Here is a 15,774-nt window from a genome sequence, read left to right on the forward strand (position 1 = left end):
AAATACATTATTTTTGGTAAGGGTATATAGATCTGCCCCTATAGTTTGAGTAAACCCGACTTTGTTGAGGAGATAGCCTGAAACTAAATTCTTTCGTATTTTCGGAGTGTACAAAACATCCTTTAACGTGAGGGTCTTCCTAGTGGTAAACTTCAGTTCCATCTCGCCGTTTCCAGCTACTTTCGTGGAGTGATGATTTCCCAACAGAATATTCTTAAGGTTGTGAGGATGTACTAGTGTCTATCCATCACCCTTCACAACCACCGATCACATTTGCTTCTGTGGTCATGGCGACTAACGGTTCTTCTGTTAGGTTTGCCTGACCAGTAGAACGATGCCAGTTCCTACAGTTCCTAGCCACGTGCCCAGGTATATTACAATTAAAGTAGAAGAACTGCACCGTTTCTCTTGAAGGGGACTTTTGTTTTTTCTGTTGGTTCTGGTTGCTGGAGATCTTTGTACCCTTAGGTTTTTTGTCAGGTTTTACCACGGTAGAGGTGGTTATCCTAGGTATTGCGTTCACCTCCTCCCTCTGGTCTTGCTTCTCGGCTTCCTCTTCGATCCTTAGCCGGGTTATAAGACTTTCCAAGGAGAACTCTTTGGTCTTATGCCTTAAAGGGGCCGTTTGGTTGAAAGGAAAAGAGGGTGGGAATGGGAATGGATTTACAAAGCCCATGTTTGGTTGGTAGGATATGTTTATTTACCTTGGAAAAAACAATTCTTAGATATCTTTTACCCACACAAACGAAGGAACTACATACCCATTGAGAAGTGTGAGTTTTCATTTCTTCTTCTGCTTTCTGTCACGATTTTTCTTCCTTCCAACCGTGAAATTGTATAGCATTTTGTTACTCAGCGATCGTGTAACATTTGGTAAGTGATTGTATAGAATTTGGTAGGCGATCGTATAGCATGTTGTTACTCAGCAATCGTGTAGTATTTTGTTACTCAGCGATTGGGTAGCATTTGGTAGGGGATCATGTAGCATTGGGTAGGGGATCATGTAGCATTGGGTAGGCGATCGTATAGCATTGGGTAAGCGATCGTGTAGCATTGGGTAAGTGATCGTATAGCATTGGGGAATTGCATACCCATCTTAGAATTGTATAGCACTTTGTTACTCAGCGATCGTGTAGCATTTGGTAAGCGGCTGTATAGTATTTGGTAGGCGATCGTGAAGCATTTTGTCACTTAGCAATCGTGTAGCATTTTGTTACTCAGCGATCGGGTAGCATTGGGTAGGCGATCATGTAGCATTGGGTAGGCGATCTTATAGCATTGGGTAGGCGATCGTATAGCATTTGATAAGTGATCGTGTAGCATTGGGTAAGTGATCGTATAGCATTTGATAAGCAATCATGTAGCCGAGTTCAGTGATCGTGTAGCATTTGATAAGCAATCGTATAACATTAGGTAGGCGATCGTATAACATTTTGTTACTCAGCGAGATCCTCGTACTTGAGAAAACCTTAATCCAAACGACCCCAAAGTGTTCTTAAAATCCTTCCACAAGGGGGATAATTTATCAATAATAATAGCAACTTGAAATTGTTCGTCTAAAGGCATACCTTTAGTAATTATCTCTTGAGCTATCTTCTGGAGTTCATGGGATTGGGCTTCCAGGGATTTGTCATCCGTCATCTGGAACTTGAAATAACGGCTAACCGCATATTTCTTCGACCTGGCCTCCTCGGTGCCATACTTCTTTTGCAGGGCATCCCAAATCTCCTTCGTTGTCTTCATTGTATTGTAGTAGTCATACAGATCATCAATCAAACCGTTTAAAATGAAATTCTTACATAAAAAGTCTTTCTCCTCCCAGTCAGTAGCGTCTTTTATCTATTGTTCAATTGGTTATTCTAAAGGGACGATCAGTTTAGCGCTGGTACAAGCTTCGACAACTTTCTTGACTGTGAGGAAGAACATCATTTTTGCTTCCACCGCTTGAAGTTTGCTCCTTTGAATTGGAATGGACGATTGAGGTCAGATATCTCATTGTTGCTACTGAGGGTCATTGATGATGTGGAAACGTCTTAAAATTGTTGGAAACGGCAGGGCCCTCAGAACGACGAACTATAAACCGTCAAGGCACGGCGGTCAAGCGAAGAGTAAAACATGCAAAACAGAAACTCGTTATAGGCTGAGTCGCGGAGCTCGCTCTCTTTAAGACATTTCGTGGCTCTGCCCAAGTGTACAAGCAAGTCTGAAAAATTGTCACGTCGTCCCATGATAAAACAGTCAAATGAAAATCGATTGGAAAGGCACCATTTCCGATCGGAATGTACATCCTTTCTAAACTCATTGCTTGGAAAGCTAAGATGGAGAAGGAGAAGAAAATAAAGTGGGGAATTATGAAATGAATTCTGTGTATTATGAACTACTGAAGGTGTCGCCTTTTATAGGCCTTTAGCGTCGAAACGGACCGTTTTAAAAATAATCAATGGATCGTTTTAAAATTAATCAATAAAAATAATCAATTGACCATTTTAAGTATAAATTTACACCCAATAGAAGCTGACCATGAATTACATTGGGTAGACACGTTATAGGATACATGACCCCTAAAATATAAAACCCAAACATTTATATAATACATTGAGACTTAAGTTTGACACGTGTATAACGTTTTGTCTTCAATTGGATTTTGTCGACATTATTTTTAAAAAATAGTCTTTTGACATTTTAGACCCAATGAATAGGTCATCCGTATAAGTTTCAAAGAAACTTTTATAGTGCTAAGTAGAAGTTGAAAAAACATTAGAAGGATTTGCTCAAAGGGAGTTTTGGTTATCAATATAATTTCAACTTAACTTTCTTTGCAAGGAAAATGAGAAGGATCTACTGAAGCACAGTAAAAGGTGAGATTGTTTCCAAGTCACCAAAGCTTTAGTCGTGTACTGTCTATTGTCTTTGATATGCATAAGATTGTCCTTCTCCCATTCAAAAAACAAAGTTTAAAACACAAAAGTACTTATTTTCGACTGCAATGACCACAATTTTGTTCCATTAATACATGTTTAAGCATTCAACCAAGACTTTAAATTTGGTCATTCTTAAAATATGCGTTAAACGAGGAAGAGTTGTGGTTTAGAAGTTTATCATATATTTAAAAGAAATTAAAGTTATGATTATCCATCTATCAAGTGGTGGTTGGGCTTCCAACTTTAAGTGAGTGAAGTGTATTTTTAGGATTTTTATTATAATAGTTGCTTTTTTTTTTAATTATTATAACTCTTATTTTAAATCTATTCTTTTTTCCTATTTAATTACAGTATTTACTATTTCTTATATTATAATAGTTTGTACCCTGGACACAAATAATTATAATATACAAGGGGCGTTTGGGACAAAAACTATCTCAAGACTATAATAATCTACTCTTGCTACAGTAAATATTATTTGAATACCTCTAATTAGCTATAACTAACATTATTTCAAAACCCTAATTTACTATAATATTCAACTCAATTATAATAACCTAAGATTATAATAACTAACACTTTGCCTCAAATGTCTCCAGATTATTAAAACTTACCCACTATAATAATCAACTCATCATCATAAATACTCTTAAGTTTTGTTTTTCATTGCAACTTTTGTTTTACTTGAATTAGAAGTTTATTTATCTATGAAATTTTATAATGTCTTTCAATTTGGAATCGCTTGTCTTTTCTATTTTAGTGGTAAGAACTACCAATTTTAGGTTGCTAAGATACAATTCTATCTCAAGGCATTTTGCTTTTGAGAATATATTCTACCTCATGCAAATTCTTAAACATTAGACTTAAATTTGACAGTGAACCAAATCAAACTCTATGCAAAGGAGAAATTAAAAGAGTTCGAGGCTTTATTTGTAATTCATCTTGGTTTATTCGGTTGTAGAAAGACAACAAAAGTTTGGGATAATTGGAAGGGGAAACGAAAGGAAGCACAAGGGTCAAAATTGAGTTAATTGGCAAATTAGAAGTCGAAGAAAGTTTATAATCTGAATATGCATAATCCTAACCATCCTATTATGCGATTTCAATGAGGCACAAATGTATGACAAAGAAAATCGTATCAAATAATATAGATTCAAATAGAGACGTTAACTCAAAACATATTGAATATACTAAGGAACTAGGAAAGTTTATAACAAGAATAACCTCATGAATTACTAAGGAACTAGGAAAGTTTATAACAAGAATAACCTCATGAATTAAACCAAATTCTTACTAAAAGGGCAGTAAAAAATTATACATTTAAATTGAGTCATTAGTGTTGATATTCAACATACCTAAGTAATTTAGATCTTAAGCATTCTAACTATATTAATTTTAGATAAATAGCATGTTTGTTCATTTTTCAAAATTTAGGGTTGAAATATACAACATTTGAAGAAACATACAATTGCTTCAAATCACTGCATATTTCATGGTAAATTTCTTTATAGAATCTTGACGTACACAACTACCAGTACCATCCTCGGTCTTAAATTGGATGGTGGAATCCAAATTAAGATGGATTCGAGTAGAGAGAATCAAAGGAAAAATAGTTTTTTCCTTCAAATTTTTCTTTTGCATACCATTTTTAATCAAACTATATACATATATATATAGATTTCAACCATCCAATTTAATTAAACAATAATTTGACACCAAAGAAATTAGATTAGGTGGATTTTTTTATTTTAAATATTGAATCAATTCAACTCGATCAAATTAATTTAACTCAATTAATTTTAAGTGTTAAATTTGAATTTCACAAAATTCAATTATCATAAAAATAATTTTATAAGTAAATAATTTATTAAATAATTTAATATTAATTTAATATCAAATATTAAATTAATAAAAAATGTCAGATCCAAATATTATAATATATATAAATCAAATTTAAATATTTTAACTCTTTAATTTTGTTTAAATTTGGTAATTAAACATTAAATCTATCAAATACAATGATCCAAACCCTAATCCGAATGTGAACATTTCAAATTTTCTTAAGACACTATTCTAAGGTTTAATCCATTTACGAGCTAGGAGAGTGATCTAATGGACCTACAAATCATGAGTTCCAACGATTTGAGATTAATTAGTTAAAATTTTTAATCTAAATTAATCAATATTCGTTAACTACCAGGATACTCCATTAAAGCCTAGTAGTTGCACTCTCTTCACTATAGATATGTTTTTGTCCTTGATTTAGCCATAATCAGTAAGTCGATCTTTCACAAATTGTTCGTATTTACAGTCGGGTCAAAATTACCATGTTACCCCTGTAATACATCTTGCTCCTTATGTTTCCACTGATTTGTTAATGAATAATTGGTTTGTCGTCTTACCACTAAATCGAGTCTCTCTTAGTCATAGAGAGGGTGAGACCCATTGTTCAAGAATAGGAGTCAGTACTTAAGGAACAACCTATCTACTATCTTTAGAGACAGGTAAGAGTGAATTCCATCTTGCAGAACTAAGTCCTCAGCGATTTACCAGTCTTATAGGAGTCAGTACTTAAGAAACAACCTATCTACTATCCTTGGAGTCAGGTAAGAGTGAATTCCATCTTGCAGAACTATGTCCCCAGCTATTTATCCACAGGCTTATTGAGTGGCGATAATGAGTCATTCTCACCCATGAGATTAAAGAGTAATCCCGAATAAACGGGAGTTCATAGTTAGTTCAGGATTAAGATCGAGTTACCTTAGATTCTTAAATTTGAAATAGTCAATTTTAACAACAAACGATCGTTAAAAAGAAAAGTGACTATTTCGTGGTCCGGTCTTATGAAAACGTCTTTTGTATAGGATGCCTTTACTCGCATGTTTCTAAATGAACGATTTTGGGATCTCATTTGTTTGTATTAGGTCACAACCATAGTGTTTCTAAGATAAGGTACCCAATCCTATTCTTATACTTGTTTTAGTTATATACTCAAATTTGATCTACTTTTATGTCTCTATATAAAGTTCAAGTATTCATGGTGTAGTCAGAGGTGGGTTAGTTCATTGGATTAAAGTGAAATTTACATGTTCAATAATAACTTTATTGGATAAAACTCAATAAAGATTTTATCGATAATAGACAAGTTTAAAGATTACAAACTACGAGTTTTAGGACATACAACCCAACAAACTCTCACTTGGGCTAAAACTTCAATGGGTTTACATACATACAATGTTGAGTAAGGGAGAAATAAATACAATAAACTAGGGCGTCCAATATCCATAAATTCTCTAACTTTCCCTAGATTTATGATTCTCATAGTCACAGTCGGACTAGGTGACGTTCGAACATTTTAGCCGTAAGGGCCTTTGTAAATGGATTAACTAGATTTGTCTTTTGAGGCGGTTTGCATGACGATCACGTCTCCTTGGTGTACTATCTTCCTGATAATATGATACTTGCATTTGATGTGCTTCTCACACTTATGGCTCATTGATTCTTTGAAATTTCTCTGTTATCACAATAGATGGTGATAAATAGATGCATATTTGGAACTACTTCCAAATCGATCAAGAACATTCTTAGCCATACTGCTTCACATGCAATTACATATTTTGCTTTCACGATGGAGTCAACTATACAACTTTGCTTTATACTCCTCCATACTACAGGTCCTCTTAAATCTAACATTTTGTTCTTGCGATTCCAAGAACATTTTGAGCAATCTCCTAGCCATTTGCCATTTCGGGTTAAGAAGATGTGAAAACGCCTCTCTCTCTATGTATAGGACCAACTGGGGCATTGGTCATGGTATAAAAGATATTTTAGAGGCTCATAAAGGTCAATTTACAGGCCAGGGCCATAAATCTGTCATTTGAAATTGCGATGGTAGTCATTCTTTAACATCAGCAAGAAAACCTACCCCATTTCCAATGAGTAGGATAACAAAACATACACTACCATAAAAGCTACAGTTATGTTGACAATTTTGTAGTAAACACAAGGTTCGTCAACATTTTTTTCAAAGTCATAAGATTTAATCGTAGTGTCAAATCTTATATTATAGGATTGAGATGCTTGTTTTAACCCATAAATGTATCTTTTAAGCTTGCTTACTTTTTTGTCTTGACCCTATTTGGCAGTTAACGGATGGTGGATCTCGTGGCTAAAGAGTTTAGTCAGCTATTCATGTACCATTGGAGCTTCGAGCCATAGGTCCATAAGGTCCCTTTGGTAGCTTGGATACAAGTTGAGAATCAATTTTTGGGTCAGTTTGAAATGTTCAAATTGACTAGAGAAAGTTCGATTATATATGATATAATTGAATTGGTTAATTATATACGATATAATTGACTAAATGTATGAGATACATTAATTTGGAGAAAATTGGATATAAATATGATTTATATCAAGTAAAGACGAAAACACTATGGTTGATATATGTTATCGAACTATATAATATGAAGATAATGTGATTATATTTATTAATTTATTAATTGGACAGTTATGGGATAATTGGTCGGCATTTTCTCCGTAACCATGCGTTAGTGGGAAGTTCAATTCGGTTTTCGTAATTGAAGAATAAAATGAAAATTGTTTTCATTTTGCAAAGAACACGCATATTAGCTCACAGTGTGTATTGCAATCAATCGCTTAGTGAAACTAGAGCCTATACAATAGTGCATCATTTTACTAAACGATCGCTCACTCGTGTGCGCTTCTCTAAACAATCGCCCACCTTTTACGTAAATGATTGCTTAGTTCTCGAAGTTATTACAACTCAAATAAGTAAAACAATGAGAGAATGCGATGCTAAAATAAGCAATATCATGTCTAAAAGCGCTAAACTGGAAGGAATTATGATCGCAAGCGCTCATCGCATAAAAGCAGTTAATTTACCTATTTTGTGCAGGAACAATGTGATGATGCATATGAAATTGCGATCCAAAGGAACAAGGCATCAGCGCGTTTGAAGATTGCGATCGCAAGTCATGCGATTGCTAGAAGTTTCTTAAAAAGGTGACTGCATAAAGACCTCACATCAAGGTAACATAATAAATCATCATGGGACGGAAAGCTGATAGCGGTCGATTCCAAATTTAGTTGACAAGCCGTTAAAAGCCACACTGTAGCAAGTACACTCAACTTTCGGTGACCATTAAACGGCGCAACAGAGTAGGGGAATTAATGCCGCCCATCATTGCAATCATTAGCAAGAAAGGCTTCTTCACCTTAAAATCTATAAATACCGAAAGCCACTTGTGAAAAAGGAGTTTTTTTTAAGGAGTTAGAGAGTCAGTTAGTCCATTCTCGCACACATTTATACATAAAGGACGGCGAGAGCAAGGAGACGAGCAAGTCGAGAGATCATTCCTAGACAGATCGAGAGACTTCCGGAAAGCAACACAAAGGAGAGAGGGTCAACATTTGCGAGAGCAACAATACACATCTAGAACAGAGTTGGAGTGAAAAGAGTAGTGTAAAAGGCCACGGGAAGCAAGACATTGCTTACCGGGCTTCTTATCTCTCAAATCCATTTGTTATTTTGTATTTAGTACTTTATTTATAGAAAATGGAAATCTCAATTCTAAATGGGTTAAGAAGTACTTAGCTAGCATGACTTAAGATTTATATTTTATGCGATCATCTTGCTTTATGTATGCATCATTCATCATTTGCACATACTTGAGAGAGTAATGATAACGGGCAGAAATGCACGTTATCATAGTGCTAAGTTCTTAAACAATGTTGGGTTGTGTTGATAAGATATGATTAATTGCGTCCAAAAAGCATCAAATTCATAATATTGCGGTCGTATGCGTTCATCGCATAGAAACAGTTGAATTTTGTGTTTTTATGCGGAATATGTGTTGACGCAAGGCGGAAATTGCGATCATAGGAAATCATTGGTCGAGCGCAGCATTATCGCAAGGCTTTATGGTGATTGTGTTCGCAAACATTTGCTCAAGAAGGATTGTCGCAACTTGATCGGCATAACATGATGGGTGCATCTGGATGAAAGGCATAATTAATCACGATGGGACAGAAAGCTGATGACAGTCGAATCCGAATTAAGTTGACAGCTGTTAACGAATAAGTACATTCAGCTTTTCAGTGACAAATATTTGGCGCATCAGTCAAGAATTAAAGTCGTCCCATCTGCGCAATCATGAGAGAAGCCGCTTTTCACTCTGGAAGTTCTATAAATACCAGAGTCATCCTTCAGAAAAAGAAGTTAACGAGTTCACCATTTCACGAATTTGAGAGGTCAGCTCGTCTTTGTCCATAGTTTTCCTTTTTATTTTAAGGCGGAGCAAGAGAAGAGAAAGAAGCCAGGAGAGTGCTCAGGGCAACTCGAGAGAGAACCTTGAGGCGTAGAAGCAGAGAGTAGGCCGACTCTCGCTAGAGCGAGATTATCTTTTGAGCGAGATTATCTTTTGAACACGAGTAGAAAAACAATGTAAAAGCCTGGCAGCAAGAGATTGCTACCAGGCCCTTATTTCTATACTTGCATTGTTATTTTGTACTTTATCTTTATATTTATATAATGGAAGTTCTTATTTTACATCTGTTAACTCTCTTAGCATGCATGAGTAGTTAAACTAGTCGAATGGGTTGAAAAGAACTAAGCTAACATGACCTAGGAAGTTCATTGCTTGCGATTGTCTTGTTTTATGTTGTGCCCAACACCCCTTTAAAGCTACTGAGAGAGAGTCTAAAGAAAGAACCTAATGACTCGAGAAAGCTAGGTTAGAATCTGGCCTCGAGAGAGCAAGATTAGAACTGCATAAACAAGAGATAGGGACTTAGAGATAAGCTCTGTTTGTCAACCTGCATCGCATGCATCCTAGAGATGGGAATGATATTATGTGGTCACCTTATTTGTGTGTGTGTCATATTGTCATCGCATAAATAAGAATAGAGGCTTATGTGTAGGTCCTATAGACTTATCGCATATATCGCATGCGTTCTAGCCTTAAAAGTCGTGGCATTCGTGTTGCGTTATTTTATTAAGTAGAAATATGGATGATATGCGTTGATGGATTACGTTGTGCACTAAAGTTTCCCCAGCGGAATTCAAGTGTAATTTTATTAAGTAGGAATTATGGCGTTCTGCATTGAGAAATGAAGTGTTGTTATTTGTGTGTAGCATGATCGCATAACTTGTACACAATCTTAGGAAATGTTAGCTAAACCCCTTCTCAACCCCTTCATCTACTTATTGTAACTCTAAGCTTTCATCAACTTTGCGTTCAACTCTGTCGCATAGGAAAAATCTTACTCAAACACTACCCACTTCATTTATTTACCACCGCAATAGAATCGAAGAGTCTGCCGCATATTTACTTGGTAGTCCCTGTGTTTAACCCTGGACTTACCAGGAAACCTAAGAAGGCTTATACTTGGGTCTTGTTAGGAAAACTTTCATGATCACCATATAACACACATCATTCCAAAAAAATACATGCAGTAAGAAATAAAGGCATGAATTTCATCATTGAAGTTATAATTGGTACAAGGAGAATGCGGTGACTAAATAAAGTAATAAAAAATTCAATGATTGAGTCAAAATAAAGAGGATGCGATAGTAGAATTTAGCAATATTAAAATGAAATGCGAAAAGTGCAAAATTGAAATGAAATGAATCAAGGAAAGACACAACCTAGCTTTTCCTACACGGTCGTGTACCTCGCCTAAACGATCAAGCATCCTGACTATACGATAGTCGTTGTCTTCTCCCACTTGCTTGATTGTTGTACACGATCTATTTTCCTCCTCAACTTTACCAAATCCGAACAGAGCCCACACTTTGGATTCTCACTCCGAGAATACTAAGGGCTCCGAGTGGTGGTGTCGTCCCCATTTTCCTACTGTTCGTATGAAGCCGTTTGTGGTAGACGACCATGTGGTGTTGAACGATAGCTTTCTGTTCTAGTAAGAGCCCAAAGAAGCCGTTCCTGGAGAGAGCGAGATTTTTCGAGAAGAAAGTCTTCAATTGGTAAGTTCCTTGTTCTCTTGTGTATTTATTTGTAAGCATGCCGGTAATTTGGTAGGTTGAATGCATATCTATATGTGTGAATGTATATATGGAAATTCTGTCACAATGAATTGGAAAGATCCGCTTCCACTTATAGGTACTCTTATATAAGAGTTCCTTCACTACTAAAGCCAAGTAGTTACACTACCCTCACTGTAGATATATTCCTATCCATTCGATATAACCACAATCAGTAAGTCGACCCTTCATAAGTTGTTTGTAATAACGGCTGGGTCAAAAGTTGTTTGACCCCCAAAATCACATTTTGTTCCTTAAGTCCCACTGATCCTTTAATGAACAATTAGTTTGTGATCCAATCACTAAACCGAGTCCCTCTCGGACCAACGAGAAGGTGAGGCCCCTTGAAGTAAGCACTAAAGGGAACAACCTCTCTACTATCCTTAAAAGCAGGTAGGAGTGAGTTCCATTTTGCACCTTATGTACCTAGCTATCTTCTCGATCTTACCTCTTAAATGAAACGCTTATTAAGTCGGTACTGTTGAGCCAACCCTCACCCATACAAATTTAAGGATAATCCTGGATAAACAGGAGTTCATAGTCAGCTCAGGATTAAGGTCAAGTTACCTAGGTCATTACTTTGAAATAGTTAGTCTTAAATAGTAAACAACGTTATAAAGTCAGAGTGACTAATTTCTTAGTCTGATCTTATATAAACTCTTTGCATAGGGCGCCCTCACTCGCATTTCTCTACATAAACGAATTAGGATCACTTCGTTTGTAGCACTTTACAACAATTGTAACATTTACAAAGTGGTTCGCATCCAATAGTGTCCCCATAATAAGGTACGCAACCTTATCCGTATACTATAGACCATTTTGGCTATTTACTAGAACTTGATCTACTCTTATGTCTCCACATAAAGTTCAAGTATTCATGTAATAGCCATGGATCTTAGTTTATTGAATTTAGGTGATTTCTAAAATGAAATGAGCAATTCCAACATTCAATGACAACTTTATTGAATTAAACTTCAATAACATCTATATTGATTAACAGAATAAGTTTATTGGTTATGTACCACGAGTTTTAGGATATAAAACCTAACACCAAAGAACTTTGAAGAATGGTCTCCCAGAACTTTTGAGCAGTAAAAGGGTAGAGAATTTCTAGATAGAAGTTTGAGAGAAGTTGAAGGTTTGGAGGTTAGGTTTTAGTGTAATAAAAAAACCTTTTACTTTCTAAATGGGCTATAAGGATATATTTATATGCAGAAGGGTTAACCCCTTCTCCAAGAATTTCTCTTCATACATTTAGTGCTAATTAATTAAAGAACTCTTATTTAATTGACACATTAATTAAATAACCATATATTCAAATTCAATTTATTATACATTTAATTAACTATCATAAATATCATATATTTATATTAACCTCTAATCTCCATTATTTCTTAATCAATTAGTTAACCATTAGTTAACCAATCAAATAATTATATTAAATCATATTTAATATAGAGCTAATTAACATACAAATATCATATATTTATATGTATACATCTCTGTAGAAATCCAATTCATATAAATTTAATATTTGAATCTTATTCAAATATCTCTTTCTTACATAATTTGGATTATAGATCATATTTATAATTAACCATTATATATTAATCTCATTCATATAAAATTCTCTCATTTGATTTGAATAATTTAAATCATTCCTCATTACTATCCTTTAGTGAGCTAACAATGGGACCTCATGGACGTACATATTAGAAGCTCTAATGATATGAGATTAATTGATTAAACTCATTTAATCTAATTAATCAATATTCATTAACTATCGATCGCTCTACTAAAAATCGATAGTTGCACTCTTTGCACTGCAAATATATTTCTGTGTCCATGGATATAATCAATCAACAGAGCGATGACCTTTTACGAATGCTCATAACTACAGTTGGGTCAAAATACCGTTTTACCTCTGTAGCTACATCTAACTCCTTAAGTATTGAGTACCACTGATTCCTAGTCCAACTATAAACTAACACCTCTTGGGCCAGTGAGAAGTTGAGATCTTATTGTGCAAGACTCGAGACCAGCTATTAAGGGAGCAATTTATATACTTTCCCAAGGAATAAGAAGGAGCGAATTCCATCTTGTGTAGCTATGTTTCCAACTCTCTAATCAGACAAATCCCCAAAATGGTAGGCTTAATAAGTCGGCTATTATGGTCACTCTCACTTATACAGATCAAAGGACTGTTGTCATGAATAGGAGTTCACAACTTACTCAAGATTAAGATCAAGTCTCCTATGGACATCCTAATGAAATATTAGTTGATAATTATTTTGTGGTCCAGACTATGTATAAACTTATTTATACAGGATACCCCAATTCATATGTCTTTGCATGAATAATATGGTTCACATTGTTTGTAACACTTACATCTCATGTAACAATTACAAAGTGGGTCGTATCCCAGAGTTACCAGGATAAGACACCCAACCTTCATCCATTTACTATAGACTTTTTATATTATTACTTGAGCATGAACCACCTATATGTCAACCACATACTATTCAAGTGACATCATATAACATTGTATCCTAGTTTATCGAATTAAATTAATGTTGTCTAAATGTCAAATAAAATACCTCTGATTTTATTAGATAAATAATTTGTGTTAACAAAACTACAAATCATGAGATACATTAGATTTAGGACATCAATCCCAACAAGAGTTACCTTAGCAGTCCATGATCTAAAATACAACAAAATGTAGCTAATGCTTCCTAAAAGAAAGAAATGAATGAAAGTTTGGTGAATGTTTAGAAATGGTGAAAACAGACAATTGAACACAAGTTGTGTGGGAGTTGTGTATTTAAAAAGTAAATGTTTGTCAATTTCTCAAAGACAGGAGCACTGTAAAAACCCACACAGTTCGAGCTAGCTCATACTGATGTATGGGAACCTCCAAAATTATCATCTCTTTTTGCTTCCAGATATTATGTGACCTTCATAGATGACTCAAACAGAAACGTATGTGCTTATTTCTCAAACAAAAATCTAAAGTGTTTTTTTTCCTATTTTCAAAACTTGAAGGCTATGGTTGAGAATGAGATAGGTTTAAAAGTTAAGAACTTAAGGTTGGAGAACGATGATAAATATGTTGATGGGAATTTAAAAAGTATTTTGCATACAATAGAATTTTGATGGTAGAGACCATTCTAGGGACACCACAACAAAATGGTGTGGTTGAAAGAATGAACAAGAGACAGGAGTGTGCCAAGAACATGAAGTTACACACAAATAAATAAATTAAAAAGAAGTTGTGATTAATCCTCCACTTTGATGTTTCGAATCGTATAGGATCATAGATATAATCCATAAGAAGTGGGATCAACCTCCTAATACAGGAGCCAAAGATTCAATAAGTTTGAGGTTTGTGTGTTACTTTTTCTTTGTATTTCCCTACATTCCATTTCAGTTGTGTTTTTTAGGTGTTTTCTCCTTCTACAATGGATATATTGTACATATGTTTTTTGTAATGTTCGGTTACTATGTATTTACTTTCTTTTTCCTTGTTTTCCTTAGCATAGACTGTTGGATGTTTTTGTTTGAGTACTTCATATTGACTGTTTATTATTTTTTTAATGTATCTTTTTGTATGAGTATTTTCGTTGTGTTTTTTTTTTTTAAATGTTTACATGCTTCTTAATTTTGAAGGTTCGTGAAAAGAAGTTCACTTTCATAAACATACTGATTTTGAATATTTTTGAAAGATAATAATGAATTGTGGTGAAATGTGTATTTTCAAGCCAGAAAGAATATGCAAGAAACTATCCTGATTTCTAAAAAGTTTTGAATATGATTTCTAAAAGTAGTACTACGTTTTCCATATTAAGGATGGGAATAGTTTGACTTATTTCCTATCTTTATTATGGAAACTGGTATATGATTTCTAGAAGTAGTACTTTGTTTTCCATATTAAGGATAGGAATAGTTTTACTTGTTTCCTATCCTTAATATGGAAATCCAAATACTACTTACCATCCTTTTAATCATTACCACCTCCCAAAATCAACTATTGTTAGCTTTGACCTTATTACTAAATGACCATCGTAGAATAGAGAACCAACCTCTGTAGATTAGAAATTAGATTAGGCAGTTGAGTTTTTTTCGACTTATTAATGAGAATGACATATGCTGTCGCGAAAACACTCGAATGGATAGAAGGACATTCATAATCTTCTGTAATATGCTTAAGACGACCAGTCTTCTATTGCCTACCAAGTATGTTGGCGTCGAGGAGATGACGACAATGTTCCTCCACACATTGGCCCACGACGACAATTTGCACGCTCTGGTGAAACTGTTTCAAGTCAGTTGTCACTGTAGTGCTACAGCTTCATGAAGTACTACTAAAAGAACTAGAGCCTATCACAAATGAATGCACTGACCCTAAGTGGAAATAGTTTCAGGTATTAGAATGACTTTATATCTGTTCATGGTAAAATACTAGGTATTTGTTTTTTAAGGAAAATAATTTTTTTTACTTGTTTACGATGTATGAACTCAAACAGAATTGTTTGGGTGCATTGGATGACACATATATCAAGATGAATGTAAGTGCAATTAATGAATCTCAATATCATACGAGAAAGGGTAAGATAGACACAAATGTGTTGGCAGTTTGTCCTCCCAATGGAGAGTTCATATTCATGATGCCAAGGTGGGGAAGGATCTGCAACTGATTCTAGAGTGCTTAGGAATGCAATTTCTCGACCCACTAGATTGAAGGTTCCAAAGGGTATAGCCTTTCGTGACTACATTTGTTTTGTTCAAGCAAAT

The 15,774-nt window shown here is 34.7% G+C and overlaps 1 protein-coding gene across 1 annotated transcript in view; it reads left to right on the forward strand.

Moving 5' to 3' along the window:
* The window catches only part of LOC120083022 (ubiquitin-like protein 5), a 92,340-nt gene that overhangs the window by 75,515 nt on the left and 1,051 nt on the right, over positions 1-15,774 (forward strand). The gene's annotated exons all lie outside the window — the stretch shown is intronic.

The sequence above is a fragment of the Benincasa hispida genome, chromosome 8 (genome assembly GCF_027475165.1).
Source record: "Benincasa hispida cultivar pf3 chromosome 8, pf3_genome.v1.1, whole genome shotgun sequence".
Lineage (NCBI taxonomy): Eukaryota > Viridiplantae > Streptophyta > Magnoliopsida > Cucurbitales > Cucurbitaceae > Benincasa > Benincasa hispida.